The sequence below is a fragment of the Protopterus annectens genome, chromosome 6.part0 (assembly GCF_019279795.1).
Source record: "Protopterus annectens isolate FY-2018-M chromosome 6.part0, PAN1.0, whole genome shotgun sequence".
In the NCBI taxonomy this organism is placed as follows: Eukaryota; Metazoa; Chordata; order Ceratodontiformes; family Protopteridae; genus Protopterus; species Protopterus annectens.
In genome coordinates, this window is record NC_056737.1 from 1,604,831,351 (window position 1) to 1,604,845,655 (window position 14,305).

Here is a 14,305-nt window from a genome sequence, read left to right on the forward strand (position 1 = left end):
GAATGTGGAATTATTTGAAAGAAATTATTTAGTTATCGTAGCAGATGATAAATAAAATAATCATATTAGGGTAAATATGAAAGAGAAACTGGGCTATAGAAAAAATATTAGAAGGATGTGACATGTATTGCTCAATGAAGGAGTCTAAATGGATCAATATATACAGCCTACAGCAAAATAAAATATATAGACAACATAGAATGAAAACTACTACACATGGATACTCTGAGACAAACTGAATAAAGCAAATAAAATGGAGTAAGGTAAATATTAAAAGGAAGAAAAAGTAAATCTTAAGGGATATTAAGTAAGATGACCTTGGGGAAAAAGCATGGTTAACAGAAAAAGAAATGTTATAGGCAAATGAATAATGAATGAATTGAAAAACAGAAAAAAGTACTATTTTAAACTGAAATGGAGAGGCCCATTCCCTTCATAAAAAGCTTATCAGAAGGTTAAACTGAGTAATTTGAAGAAACTTATTATTTCTGCTCTCACTCCCAAGTCTGAGCTTGTCTTAAATAAATCACGTCATATCTTATATTCCACACGCAGAATTGAAAGCATATCTTCTAATTCAAACAAAGTGTGCGTGCATTTGTTCAGGACAGATAAGCTAACACCACAATCCATTAGCAGTAATTATGTTTGCATCATTTTGTCTATCCTGCTCTCATTTTACTACATCTGTTTTCATCCTCATCTCCCCGTTTCCTATACCTCCACCAGTCTTATTTCTCCACTTTTCCTAATCCTACGCATCCTCCCCCTGTCTTCCCATAAAAAATGTATGCCTTTGTATACACTCTTTGTACATATTCTTATTTCATTCTGTTTTCATACTTGTATTTCATTACAAAGAGCCTTGTGGGTTTATACATTTTTTACTGCTCTGTTTGCCACATGGTACCTTTGTCTTTCCTCCATTTGAATGTATGTTATTGTCCTTTACAAAATGGTGAACTGTACATCTTCACCTTCATTGGGTGAACTAATGTTCTCCAGCAGGATGTTAATGTAGAAGTAATGCTGGGTAGAAAACAAGTCTGCCCCTCATACCTCTCAACTGTCCAGGTTTTTGCAGAATGTCCAGATTTTTGCCTGATATTTTTGATCCATTCCTGATAACATTTGTGATTTACTGGCAAATCACTGAAGACTGAAGTCACTAAATAATGACAAATATTTCAGTTCCAGACTTCATGTCCTTTAGAAAATGTACACTGACACAAAACCCTTTATTCTATCAACTTTTTTAAGTTTATAGTAGCAATATTTAAAATCTGTCCTATTTTTGGCCCTTTGTTCCCCCATTATTGTTCACATTGTCCAAATTTCTTGGTTGAGAGGTATGCTGCCAATTCACAGCAGTAGATTAAGATACTGTAAAGCTCAAATTGAAAAACATCAAACATCTGCCATGTTTATACTTGCCAAAATGGCTTTTCTGTTTAGCAAATGTAAAATTAAAAATATAAGTAAATAAAGAATCAAACCAAAGTAACACAAGTGCATGCATTTGAATATGTGTGTGTGTGTGTGTGTGTGTGTGTGTGTGTGTGTGTGTGTGTGTGTGTGTGTGTGTGTGAGTGTGTATGTCTGTGCATATGACAGACAGAGAGAGAAAGACAGCATGAGCGTGAGCGAGGCGGAGACAGTGCTGACTGCAACAGGCAGCCCATTAGCACACATTCCCTAAAGAATAAGAAGTATGAAACTCTAATGTCTGGTATTACTGACTGACTTTATTCCTCAGGGATTTACCAGGCAATCAAACATTCTTCCAGGGAAAGTTAAGATGCATGAGGGGGTATGGGGCTTGCATTCTATTTTTTTTCATTCATTGGATTACAGCAAATTGGGTATAACTGCTCTGTGTGTGTGTGTGTGTGTGTGTGTGTGTGTGTGTGTGTGTGTGTGTGTGTGTGTGTGTGTGTGTGTGTGTGTGTGTGTGTGTGTGTGTGTGTGTGTGTGTATGTATGTATATGAATATCTCTTTCTCTCTCTGTATAAATATATATATATATATATATATATATATATATATATATATATATATATATGGATTGACTTTATAAGCTCGAAATTCTGAAATCTCGAATTTCAGAATCTTGAGCCCATAAAGTGGAAAATCCAAATACCCAAAACCACACAATCACGAAGCCCTAAATCCCGAAACTGCAAAACCACAAAATTCAAACTCCCAACACTTTCAAACACCAATACAACACACACGCACAAAACTAAATAAGCACACACACCTACCCTTATTATATGCAGGGAGGCAAGCCCCCCTGCAGCCCCCACACCGCCCTACTTAAATATTCTAATTCCAAGGTCGCACTACACACAGACACACACACACACACACACACACACACACACACAAAACACCACCACACAAACTACATTCCTCTTGCACGCACACATCACAGTAACAACACACACTAACGCACACTACAGCCTCTACCCAACACCCTTACATATAAACACTTACCTGAATCCACAAACACAGCGCAACACCAGAACCGCTAATTCAAAACCTCCTGCATTTGAGATTTTGAATTTCATGCTTCTAGGGTAGCGATTTTCCGATACTTCCACTTTATGAGCTCGAGAATCTGAAATTCAAAATGTCAGTATTTCAAGCTTATAAAGTGTTCCCATATATATATATATATATATATATATATATACATATATACATATATATATATATAATACATATATATATATATATATATATATATATATATTCACTTCATAACACTGAAACTTCAAAATACTGAAAATGACAAAACTTCATACTGAAGACCAAAATACTGAAAGCTCAAAATACTGAATACTCAAAATACTGAAACTCAAAATACTGAAAACACATATTGTCGTAATCAGCTTAAACAACATAAATCATAACAATTTCTACCAAATGGGGGCAAGCCCCTGCACTACGTGGATGGCTGCACCCCACCCCTGCTAATTATATATCTACTCCAAGATTGCACTTAACTGCATGTGCAATCTTGGAGTTGATATATTTAATTAACAGGGGTGTGAAAGCAGCCCCACATAGTGCAGGGGCTTATATTTGGTAGAAATTGTTATGATTTATATTGTTTAAGCTGAGTTACGATAATGTTTTCAGTATTTTGAGTTTCAGTATTTTGAGTATTCAGTATTTTGAGCTTTCAGTATTTTGGTTTCAGTGTTTTGAGTTTCAGTATTTTGATATGTCAATGTTATGAAGTGAATCCATATATATATATATATATATATATATATATATATATATATATATATATATATATATATATATATATATACACAGATACATGTATTTATATAGAACAAGTGTATGTTAGATATTACAGCAGCAAACATACAGTAAAAATATATTTGCTACATATGGTTTAAACTTGTAAGTGGTCATGTTTTACAATATTCAATATGCACAATATATATTAAAAAAGAATGTCAAGAGAAGCTTGTGCGGCAGTACAAGAAAGCAAAGCCTTATTAACGTTTTTACTGACATTTCTAGGTAGGGGGGCAGTACTGATAGTTCAGTGGCAGATGGATGGGCTGTTAGACAAAGTAGTAAGCATCAATTTCCCATTATCTCAGGTTGTCTCAGGTGACTCATGCAAAGGCAGTCTAAATTATTTATTTATTTGTTTATTTACATTTGATAACCGGGTAGTGTCCGACTGGGCCAGAAGTCCATTTTCAGCAGAGACCTGGGGAGAAAAACTCCAAGGAAGATTACATAACTATACATTTGTACATATGACAATTACAATAGAAGTTCAAATGCAAGTTCCTTGACATTGTATCTAAAAGTGTATAACAATGGTAGTACAATAAGCTTATACTATTCATACAGACAAAACAAGATAAAAATATCTCAATTGCGACACCAAGAAGTTTTGTTCAACGGGTTCTATTTTTGTGCCATTGGAGGAGGAAATAGAGATAGGTGGTTGGTTGGTTGTTGCTGAGGCATTATAGAAGACCATAAGCTTTGTTTTATTATTATTATTATTTATTTGCCCCCCTGCATATATTTGGTAGAAATTGTTATGATTTATATTGTTTAAGCTGAGTTTACGCATAATATGTGTTTTCAGTATTTTGAGTATTCAGTATTTTGAGCTTTCAGTATTTTGGTTTCAGTGTTTTGAGTTTCAGTATTTTGATATGTCAATGTTATGAAGTGAATCCATATATATATATATATATATATATATATATATATATATATATATATATATATACATATATATATATATATATATATATATATATATATACAGATACATGTATTTCTATAGAACAAGTATATGTCAGATATTACAGCAGCAAACATACAGTAAAAATATATTTGCTACATATGGTATATTGTTATCAAAAGAAACTTGTAAGTGGTCATGTTTTACAATATTCAATATACACAATATATATTAAAAAAGAATGTCAAGAGAAGCTTGTGCGGCAGTACAAGAAAGCAAAGCCTTATTAAGGTTTTTACTGACATTTCTAGGTAGGGGGGCAGTACTGATAGTTCAGTGGCAGATGGATGGGCTGTTAGACAAAGTAGTAAGCATCAATTTCCCATTATCTCAGGTTGTCTCAGGTGACTCATGCAAAGGCAGTCTAAATTATTTATTTATTTGTTTATTTACATTTGATAACCGGGTAGTGTCCGACTGGGCCAGAAGTCCATTTTCAGCAGAGACCCGGGGAGAAAAACTCCAAGGAAGATTACATAATTATATATTTGTACATATGACAATTACAATAGAAGTTCAAATGCAAGTTCCTTGACATTGTATCTAAAAGCGTATAACAATGGTAGTACAATAAGCTTATACTATTCATACAGACAAAACAGGATAAAAATATCTCAATTGCGACACCAAGAAGTTTTGTTCAATGGGTTCTATTTTTGTGCCATTGGAGGAGGAAATAGAGATAGGTGGTTGGTTGGTTGTTGTTGAGGCATTATAGAAGACCATAAACTTTGTTTTATTGAGGTTGAGTATAAGTTTATGAGCTGTTAAGTAGTTTTCAATGTTGTGGAGGGCTGCCTGATTTTTTTTCTTGGAGTTCCTTGATAGAGGGTGCAGACCCAATTAGGGAAGCATTGCCAGCATATTGTATTATTTAGGCAGGATTTACTGAGGAGTTTAGGTCATTGGTTAAAAATTGTGAATAAAAGTGGGCCAAGGATAGATCCTTGTGGGACTCCTACACATATAAGGAGCTAGGGGGAAAGTTTATTGTCCCAGAAAGTGTCTTGTATCCTATCTGACAGGTTGCCATGAAATCAGCTTAGGGCTTCAGAGCTGCAGTGGCAGTAAACCAATTTATTGAGAAATATTTGATGAGGTACAGTGTAAATGAAAAGTGGAAAAAACTCTTGTAGATAGATTATAATGGTACAAGCACGGGGGCTGTGTGTTTTAATTAAATATGTTTCTTTTAATTAAATAATGTTCTACTGACAGTGTGATATGAATTGCTTTGAGGTGTATATTGCTAATCTTCTGCTTAACAATTCCAGTTCTAATGCCACCCTTCCTACAGGACAGTATGTATGAGTTTATTTATTTAGTGTGTGTGTGTGTGTGTGTGTGTGTGTGTGTGTGTGTGTGTGTGTGTGTGTGTGTGTGTGTGTGTGTGTGTGTGTGTATACACTCAATATCTTTGACAGCAACTCGGCGAAATACATTACTGTGGCCAGTTTTATTTTTTCATTTAATCACAAAAATCAGAGGCATATGCAGCCTGTGTGTGTGTGTGCCTAATCAGTTATGTGCAACAGTATCAAAGTTGACCCTGCTGTAATATAGCTCCACTAACCTCTGATGTCATTTGATCTCAGTTAAACAATCATTGATGCAGCTTGGCAAGACTAGTGTGTGCTTGGGTGAACCAAGCTGAAATATTTTACAGAAGCTATTATTTTTATTTGTTCACATTCAGACATAATCAAAAGAGTGACTATTACCAACATATAGCTTTATTAATCCATCACAGACCTTTGATTATGTGCATCACCACCTCATCATAGACTCTGTAACTGCTACTAGTATTAGCACTAATGTTCTTGGCTGGTTTCTTGACTTCCTGTCATAAAATACTTTCAAAGTCAAAAGTGAATGATCTACTTTTAAAGCTAATGTATGTAAACGAATACACCAGGGTTATTTCCCTTTTCCCTTACTCCTCTCCATCTTCATAAGCAAGGTTTGCTCTGACCTTCCACACATCTCCCTTATACTATATACTAGTCATATGTCAGTCTGTAGGTCCAAATACATCACCTTGCAATATCAAATTAGAACTAGGAAATAATGTTAATCTCTTGCTGTCTTAATAAAATTTTATTTTATTTATTTTATTTTACATTTGTTGACCGGGCTAGTCCAACTGGATATATATCCGTTTACAGTAGAGGCCCGAGGAGAAAAGCTCCAGTACATGCAAGAAAAAATATAACACTGGCATCTACAAAAAGTTATTTTAAAGCAATATAAAAGTTTAACAGTTTAAAAAAAAAGAGAAATTACCTAATCAAATCTAAAAACATATCCGATAAGTTCAACAAATTGAAAAAATAGGCAAACTTTTAAGAAGTAACTCTCAACAATAGAAAGTGTAAGTTTGGAGTTCAGAAAGGGGGAAGGGTAGCAACCCATAGAAAACCAATGCAATGATTTTCGGTATGAAATAAAAGCTAAAGTCTTCCATCAAAGTGGCAAATCCTGCTTGACAGCTATTTCCCATTTGAACTAACATATAATTTGCACTAGCCTGGGTACTATCTGGATACTTAACTAAACTTCCAACAGCATTCATACATAACTGAAGCTAAAATCTCTGAAACTCATTAATGGCAGAAAAGTAGCCCTCCTCTTCTCATCTAAAGTGGGAAACATTAAGTGTGCAGGTATCATACAAGCACAATTAGGTTGCGGCATTCTTTGAATTTCTCATGTGTTTGAAAAGAACTTTATAGCATGCAAATATTATAAAATTAATTTCACTCTCCCCAAATGAGAACACCATTGTCATAACATTGTAAAAGTAAAACATCACCCTATTAAACAATGATCTTCTACTCAAGCTGCTTAACCAAGATTCCTACTCTGCCCTTGCTGGATGTCTGTCAGCCAGACCCTTCAGCTACATTCTTCACCCTCTCCCATTAATTGGTCTCTTCTTTCTGCACATAGCAAACTACAATGCACTGATCATGTCTTTTTAATCCATCCAGTCTAAAATCAGAACCAGCCATTTCCCAGCTTTTGTTCCCAACTAAAAGAACATCTTTCACACCAAAATAAATGTAACTGTTCACATTAAATGTAACTGTTTCCACACCTCTGACATAACCTGTTTATTCATTAACCTTTAATCTCCCAACTTTGTCTTTCTCCACTTAATTATCTCCACCACGTGACTTTCCACCCCTCTTTTTTCTACACCCTCGAGTTAATATCCCTTTTTCTGTCACCATCACCCACTGCTCCCCTGTCCCTTTTGTCTTTACTGCACTTCTTGTATATATTATAATCTAAAACAAGTCTGTCACCTAAGTAGCCATTTGAGTTCAGTCACTTATGCAACGGTCATATATAGGTATGTTATTTAATTAAGATGATTGATTTTGCTAACATTTCATTCAGTGTAAGTTAACATCAACACTTTATCTTTGTGTTGTTTTGCTTTATTTGAGCATATTTCCCAGACAGGCCTAAAAATAATGTGTATGGGTTAGTGCTCTACCCTGGTTAAGAAATGTAGATAAATAAAAAAGCAATATATGTCTGAAATTAACCATCTGTCTCAGTGTAGCTCTGGTAGATACTCTGAAATCTGTTCCTTCCATGATAAAGCCCCATTCCATTCCATTTCACCCCACACGCTCAGCTACTTCCTCCAGCGCCACTTGCTTTAAAGCTACTAGCTACTACTGGGAAAACTTTTTCACTGTTTTAAAATGTTAAATGAGATCTGCATTCTTATTGGTGCAATGGAATATTAACATGCTTTGTCTCAAGTAATTAAAGGTTTAGAGCTAAGTTAGCTACATATTAGTTTGAAGTGATCACTGCAATTGTATCAAATATGTATTAACCGAATTTTGGCTTTCAGAAAAGGATATTGAACTTGAGTCTTTTTTATTTGATTTTACACAGCAAAAGGACTATAGGAAATGAGTATCATGGGTAGGCCATAGCAATATTGTAATGGTAAAATATTGTATTATTCTTATGCAGTGGAACATGAAGTATACATATTCAGTGCAGCAGTGCTGAGTATCATTTGGAGCTGATTATATTATCCTAAGTGCTGTTAACACACCAGCAGGCACACAGTACTAAGGTTATCATACTTAAAAAAAATAAAATTGTACTTGTATACTAATGAACATTGTCTAATTAAGAATTATGAGAAGAATTTACTATAGCTAGTAGCATCCTAACTCAAGCAGAGCAAAATCTATTCTATGTTTGTGGGTGCTTCATGAAAGTTTTCGGTCAAATGCATAAAAGTACTGTGGTTGCATTATACTATTTGCCTGAATACTGGTCTCTTTTGAGGTGAGAACTCTATGCTGCCATGTTCTCATTCATAAAATGTACAACTGCATTCCCGTCTTATATCAGTTTAACATAAACATGTAGATATTACTGTAGAGATTCTACAGTATCAGAGCTTTGCAAATTTAAACTCTGTAAATGTATGTCAGATGTTAACTAACCTTGAATTGGACATTATTAAGTATTAGACATGAATGACAAATTGAAAGTTTTGAAAAATAATTTCATTGAAAGGAATATCATTGCAACTCTGCAGGAAATATTAGGGATGAATGACATATCTCCCTGCTATATTGAGGAAATCGAGATTTTATTACAAAGAAGAAAACAAGCTATTTAAACATTTTAGCAATAAAACAAAGGAAAATTAGGGCTTGATCAGGAATGGTCTGTTTAAGCCCCTACTCAATGAAAGACCATTTTGTCAAGTTTTCTCCCCTTTCCAGAAGTGGTGTGACTCTGAAATTGGTACACTTAAGCAAGAGGGTGTGGAGAGTGAAGTACCCTGCATAGGTGTACAGGAGTGATGATCCACTGCGCAAAGTCAATGGAATGGCCTTTCTGTGAGTTGACTGGTAACAAAAAGGACTAAATTTGCTTAAATATTAAAATTTTAGATGCATTTCTTTGTGAGCAAAACTCAACTATTACAAGGAATAAATTAAACCATATAAGGTGATGTATTTGATTATTTAGAAAGTTTGTAGTTAGTCGTTAGACAAAAGTATAGACTATATACTAAAATAGTTTCACTTCATAATCTCAAATTACTGAAATCCCGAATTTCAGTTACCCGAGACTATAAAGTTGAACCATTCACAATACTGAAATCCACAATCCCGAATCACACAATCACGAACATGCATACACCAAACATCACATAACACACACACCATTCCACCCACAGCACACAAACCACACAACCCTACACTACATATAAGCACCCCCTACACTCCCTACTTATATATACCAACTCTGAGATTGCGCATAACATAAAAAAAAAACTCACACCACACCATCCTCCACTCTCTAGCACACAAATACACATCATACATACACAAACACCAACAAATCGAACACTCACACTCACACTTACACATCCCTACCCTTACCCACACATACAATGTACAAAAACACACACAAACACTCACTCACCTGCAATCTCAGGCACCATAACACTACATGTGACATCCCGGAAATGCATAAGCGCTGATTCGAGATATTCAAATTCACTCTTATGCACTTTTGGCATTCTGGTTTTCGCCTTCATGTTCTCAGGTTACTGAAATTCGGGATTTCAGTAATTCGAGATTATGAAGTATAAACACTAAAACACATTTTAAAGAAACAAGGGCTAGTAATGAGGGATAAATCTAATATGGCTCATGTGCAGCACAGAAGGCTCAAAGTGAATTTAACTGTTTGCTTGCATTTCTTTATTCAGTTTATTTACTGAGGATTAAGTTTACTTTCCTATTAAGAACAGTAAAGGAAGAGCAAAAGCAAGTTCAGATATAGTTGAGTTATGCTTCTTGAAATTACAACTACAGGTGCATAGTATGGTTCATTACTGGGTTTTGTAGAAAACTGCAGAAAATTGTATCAAAAAAGCTTTGAATCATTTTACAAAAAAAAAAACTGGGAAAATTGTATGCTTCAGTACCCAGTCCCACTACCTTCTAGTGGCATGTTGCACTGTATGTTGCAACTTGTATTAATTATATAGACTATTAAAAATATGTAAGTGCTTCATTCTGAGTTTCCCTTAAATGTATTGCATACTATGCTTTGCATAATATCTGTTCAAGGTCCGTAAACATCACAAGGAATGCAACACGTACATATTAGCCATACATTCTGATGCTATGTTTTGAACAGATCATAGTGAAAACCTAATTGTGTGTGCTTGTTTTGCTGAAAAAAAATTTTTATAACAGTTTGTAAAAGTCTGCCCCCAATACATTTAGCAGTAAATTTAATTAAAAAAACTCTTAAATGTTAAAAACACAAACTGCCAACAACTGTAATAAGGCATAGCCTTCATGAAAATTGTTAATACTAAATGTGTTGATGTATGCTTCTTTAGATTTTATATGCATGCAGTTAGGTGAGTTAAATTTTTAAGGAATCACTGAATTTAACTTCCTTAAACATATTCAGCATTTTAAACAACTATGTCATTCAAGCACTTCATACATATAAGAATTAACATTTAGGATGAACCATTAATAGCAGTGAAACTCAATCATACAGAGCAAAACTTTGAAGTTGCTGTCTCTTCCATGATATTGTGGTCATTTTGACCTCTTCTTATACATGTTGTTTAATTTTCCTTTCTCAGACTGTTTATTTTAGCTCAGGATTCATGTGAGCAAGCTGTAACTCACAGCTTGAATGATAAAATTATGCATAAATGATATCACTTGAAACATGATTTAACCCTGGTTTTCCTTGCCATATACTGTGGCATTTTGTTAAACTGTTGCCATCCATTATTCAATTTATTTGAGTATGTAAACATTTTCAGTAATTTAGTGAAAAATATGCAAGATAAAAATGACAAAAATTGAAAAAAAATTGCATGTTAAATTTAAGAGTGGCCATCCAGATTACTAATCACTTTAATACTCATTTGCAACCAAATGTCCCAGAAGAATGGGAAAAAGGTATGTTAGTGTCTGCATAAAAAAATATAAAGAAAGATATAGGGTAATTACTCAATATTTTTATTTTATTTCTTTGCGAAAAATATTAGAAAAACACATTTCTTAACAATTAAAAATATACTCTGGGGATAATAAGCTATTGCTAGCTTTTTAAATGAGTTTTCAGAAAACAAATCTACTCAAACAGCCAAAATGTTTTGGTTTACTGAGTTAATAAAGTAAATCATAATGCTGAATTTAAAATATGGCTGTTTAGAGATATATCAAAGTCATTTGACATGGTCATTCATAATGATGTCATAATATCCTTAAAAACTGGGAATACATTTTAAGGCTATATAGTAATTTGGTCCTCTCTTTTAGACAAAATGTATTGAGTTAAAACTTAATCAGGACTTTACTCTTTGTAAGACTCTCTCGGGAGAGGAATCATCAAGGCTGCCTCTTAGGACCTCTTCTGTTTTTAAGTGACATGAATACATTAGTGGCCATAGTGCTCCCAATTATAATTTGACCTATGTTGATGATATTGTTTTACTGTCTTCTGACAAAAACTGGAGCATCATACTGACTGTTTTAAAATTATATTCTCAGACAATTCTATCCAAAAATCTACAAAGTATTGTTGACTTGAAATAAACTTAGAAAAGACTAAAGCTGTATTTTTTAATGCCATAACTTCTGATTATATAGTAGATAGGGAAGATAAGATGAGTCGGTGGCCAGATGTGGTTATCTACTTAGAGTTTATTCTGTTAGAAAACTCTTCTTTGGTCCTCAAGTGAACAGCGGTTCAGAAAGTGCTATCCTTAGACTTATAGTAATCAAAATATATCATACTCAGTATTGTCAGTTAACATAGTTTAGTAAAGGAATTACCATTTGAAACAGGCTATATCATATATTATCTACCCATACATAGCAAGTTTATTATAGCCCTCCACCTGATTCTTTAAGCTGTTGGCTTAATAGTCCTGTAACAAAATATACCTAGTCCCCATACATTTTGCCATTGCAATGTTCTGCTGGTTAATAACACAATAATACAAAGGTCACTTTGAACTGGAGATGTTACCATATATAGAAATGTTTTAACTATATGTCATTCAAGGTGATGAATCATGATTTTAAGAAGGTGTTAGAAAGAAATGTTTTGTTGTGCTGTAATTGATTTTTCTGTTAAATGTGTAACACTGAAAAGTATCTTTGTTCTATGTGGGAATAAGTGCAAAATGGACGAAACAAAAATGTAAAATGACTGAACAAGGACATGTTGATGCATGTGGTGCTACCAAAACTCCCACTGGAAGAACAGAACTTTATTGTGCAGCAAATGATACTATATATGATAAAATAGGTCCAGTGCAATATGCAACATAGACCACATCATATAGGTTATTGTACAGTCCTCTAGCACCCCAGAAACCAACTAAAACCATTAACAGGGATTTTGAACATCTAGTAAAATAACCATTACCTACCATTGTTGATAATAACAGAACTTAGGTTTCAGAAGCATAATTAGAAGAGATATGAAAGCATTTAGAGTACACATATATAAGGTGATGATATACAGAAGATGTCATTTTCAAAGGAAGAAGTTATTATACCACTCGTCTTTCAGATATTGAAATTAAGGACTAAGACCCTTGAAAAGCAGGGACATCCAGGCAAACATGAATGCCTAATTAGCATAAAATCTGAATACCATATAACCCTTCCCACTTGCAGTAGGAATAAGGGATGCTACTTGAAAACATGTTTAAAAAACAGAATAACAAAAATATTGGAAAATATAAGCACATTATGAAAGGAACTATGTAAACTCTATATACTTTAATGAACTGTATTGCAAGATTCTTCCACAAAAGCCCTTTTATTTTTGCTTCAGACAAAGTGAAATGTAAGATGTGTGTCCTCTTTCTTTAAATTATTGGTACCATTAGTACGTTGGTCATGAAGTGTGGTTTCATCTGCACCAGACAGCTTCAAAAATCACATGTGATGAGGGGGATTCAGAAAATTATTTGATGGGGTAAATCAAGCCTGAAAATAGGGACATACCTCCAAAATAAGTATATTGTTTGCAGGGGTAAATCAGGCCTGAAAATAAAATTGTTCTTCCAAAATAGGAACAGTTCAGAAGTATGATGTCACACTTGATCAGACATTAAACATAATCGCATCAGTGGAAACAGCAGAGGAAATGCTAATATGACACCATGATCTATCTGACTGCTGTAAGCATATTGCTGACTAACTCTCATAAGCAGCCAACATATTAAGTGCAAGACTTTGTCAAAGAAAACGAATATTTACTAATTTAAATAAAAAGGATAGTAGGAGATGAAAAACTGGTAAATGAAAAACTAATAGAAACAAAATGAATGTCAGATCTAAGGAAATGGCAACTGTAATTTATTTTATTTATTTACAATTGTTTACCGGGAAATTCCAGCTGGACATAGGTCCTTTTTCAGTGGAGGCCCGGAGAGAAAAGCTCCACAGTACAATAAATGAGCAGCAGAGTACATGAAGAACTATTGAATATACATAGAATAGCAAATAATACATACTGCAGCAAACATTAGCTATGCATACAATATGAAACAAAGTAATGAACAAATATACCAAAATCTAGCTAGAGGCTAGGAATAAAGGTAGGATGTATATACAGCTAGTACTAAGCTCAAAAGGATACTGTTCTAAACTCATATACCTAAATCTTATATACAGATATTGCACTAAACCCAAACAGATATAAAACAGATGCGCCACACGAAGGTGGAACAAGCTATAAGAGCTAATGGGATGGAAGGGAAAGACAGAGGAGTAAGCGAGGAGACTGAGTGAGTAGTATAAGTGGTAGTGAGAGGAAGCTAGGTGTGAGTCAGTTGGATATGTATTTGGAGTTGAGATGAAGTGAGGTAGTTAAGCATGTTATAACAGGTCTGAGAGATTTATGTGAGGAGGGAGGGAGAGGGTAAAGGGTGAGCCAGAGCCTGCAGAGGAAAGAATGCAATGATCAAA

At 34.2% G+C, this 14,305-nt stretch overlaps 1 protein-coding gene across 1 annotated transcript in view; it reads left to right on the plus strand.

Annotated features, from left to right (window-relative positions):
* Positions 1 to 14,305, plus strand: part of TWIST2 (twist family bHLH transcription factor 2) — a 221,402-nt gene that overhangs the window by 42,461 nt on the left and 164,636 nt on the right. The gene's annotated exons all lie outside the window — the stretch shown is intronic.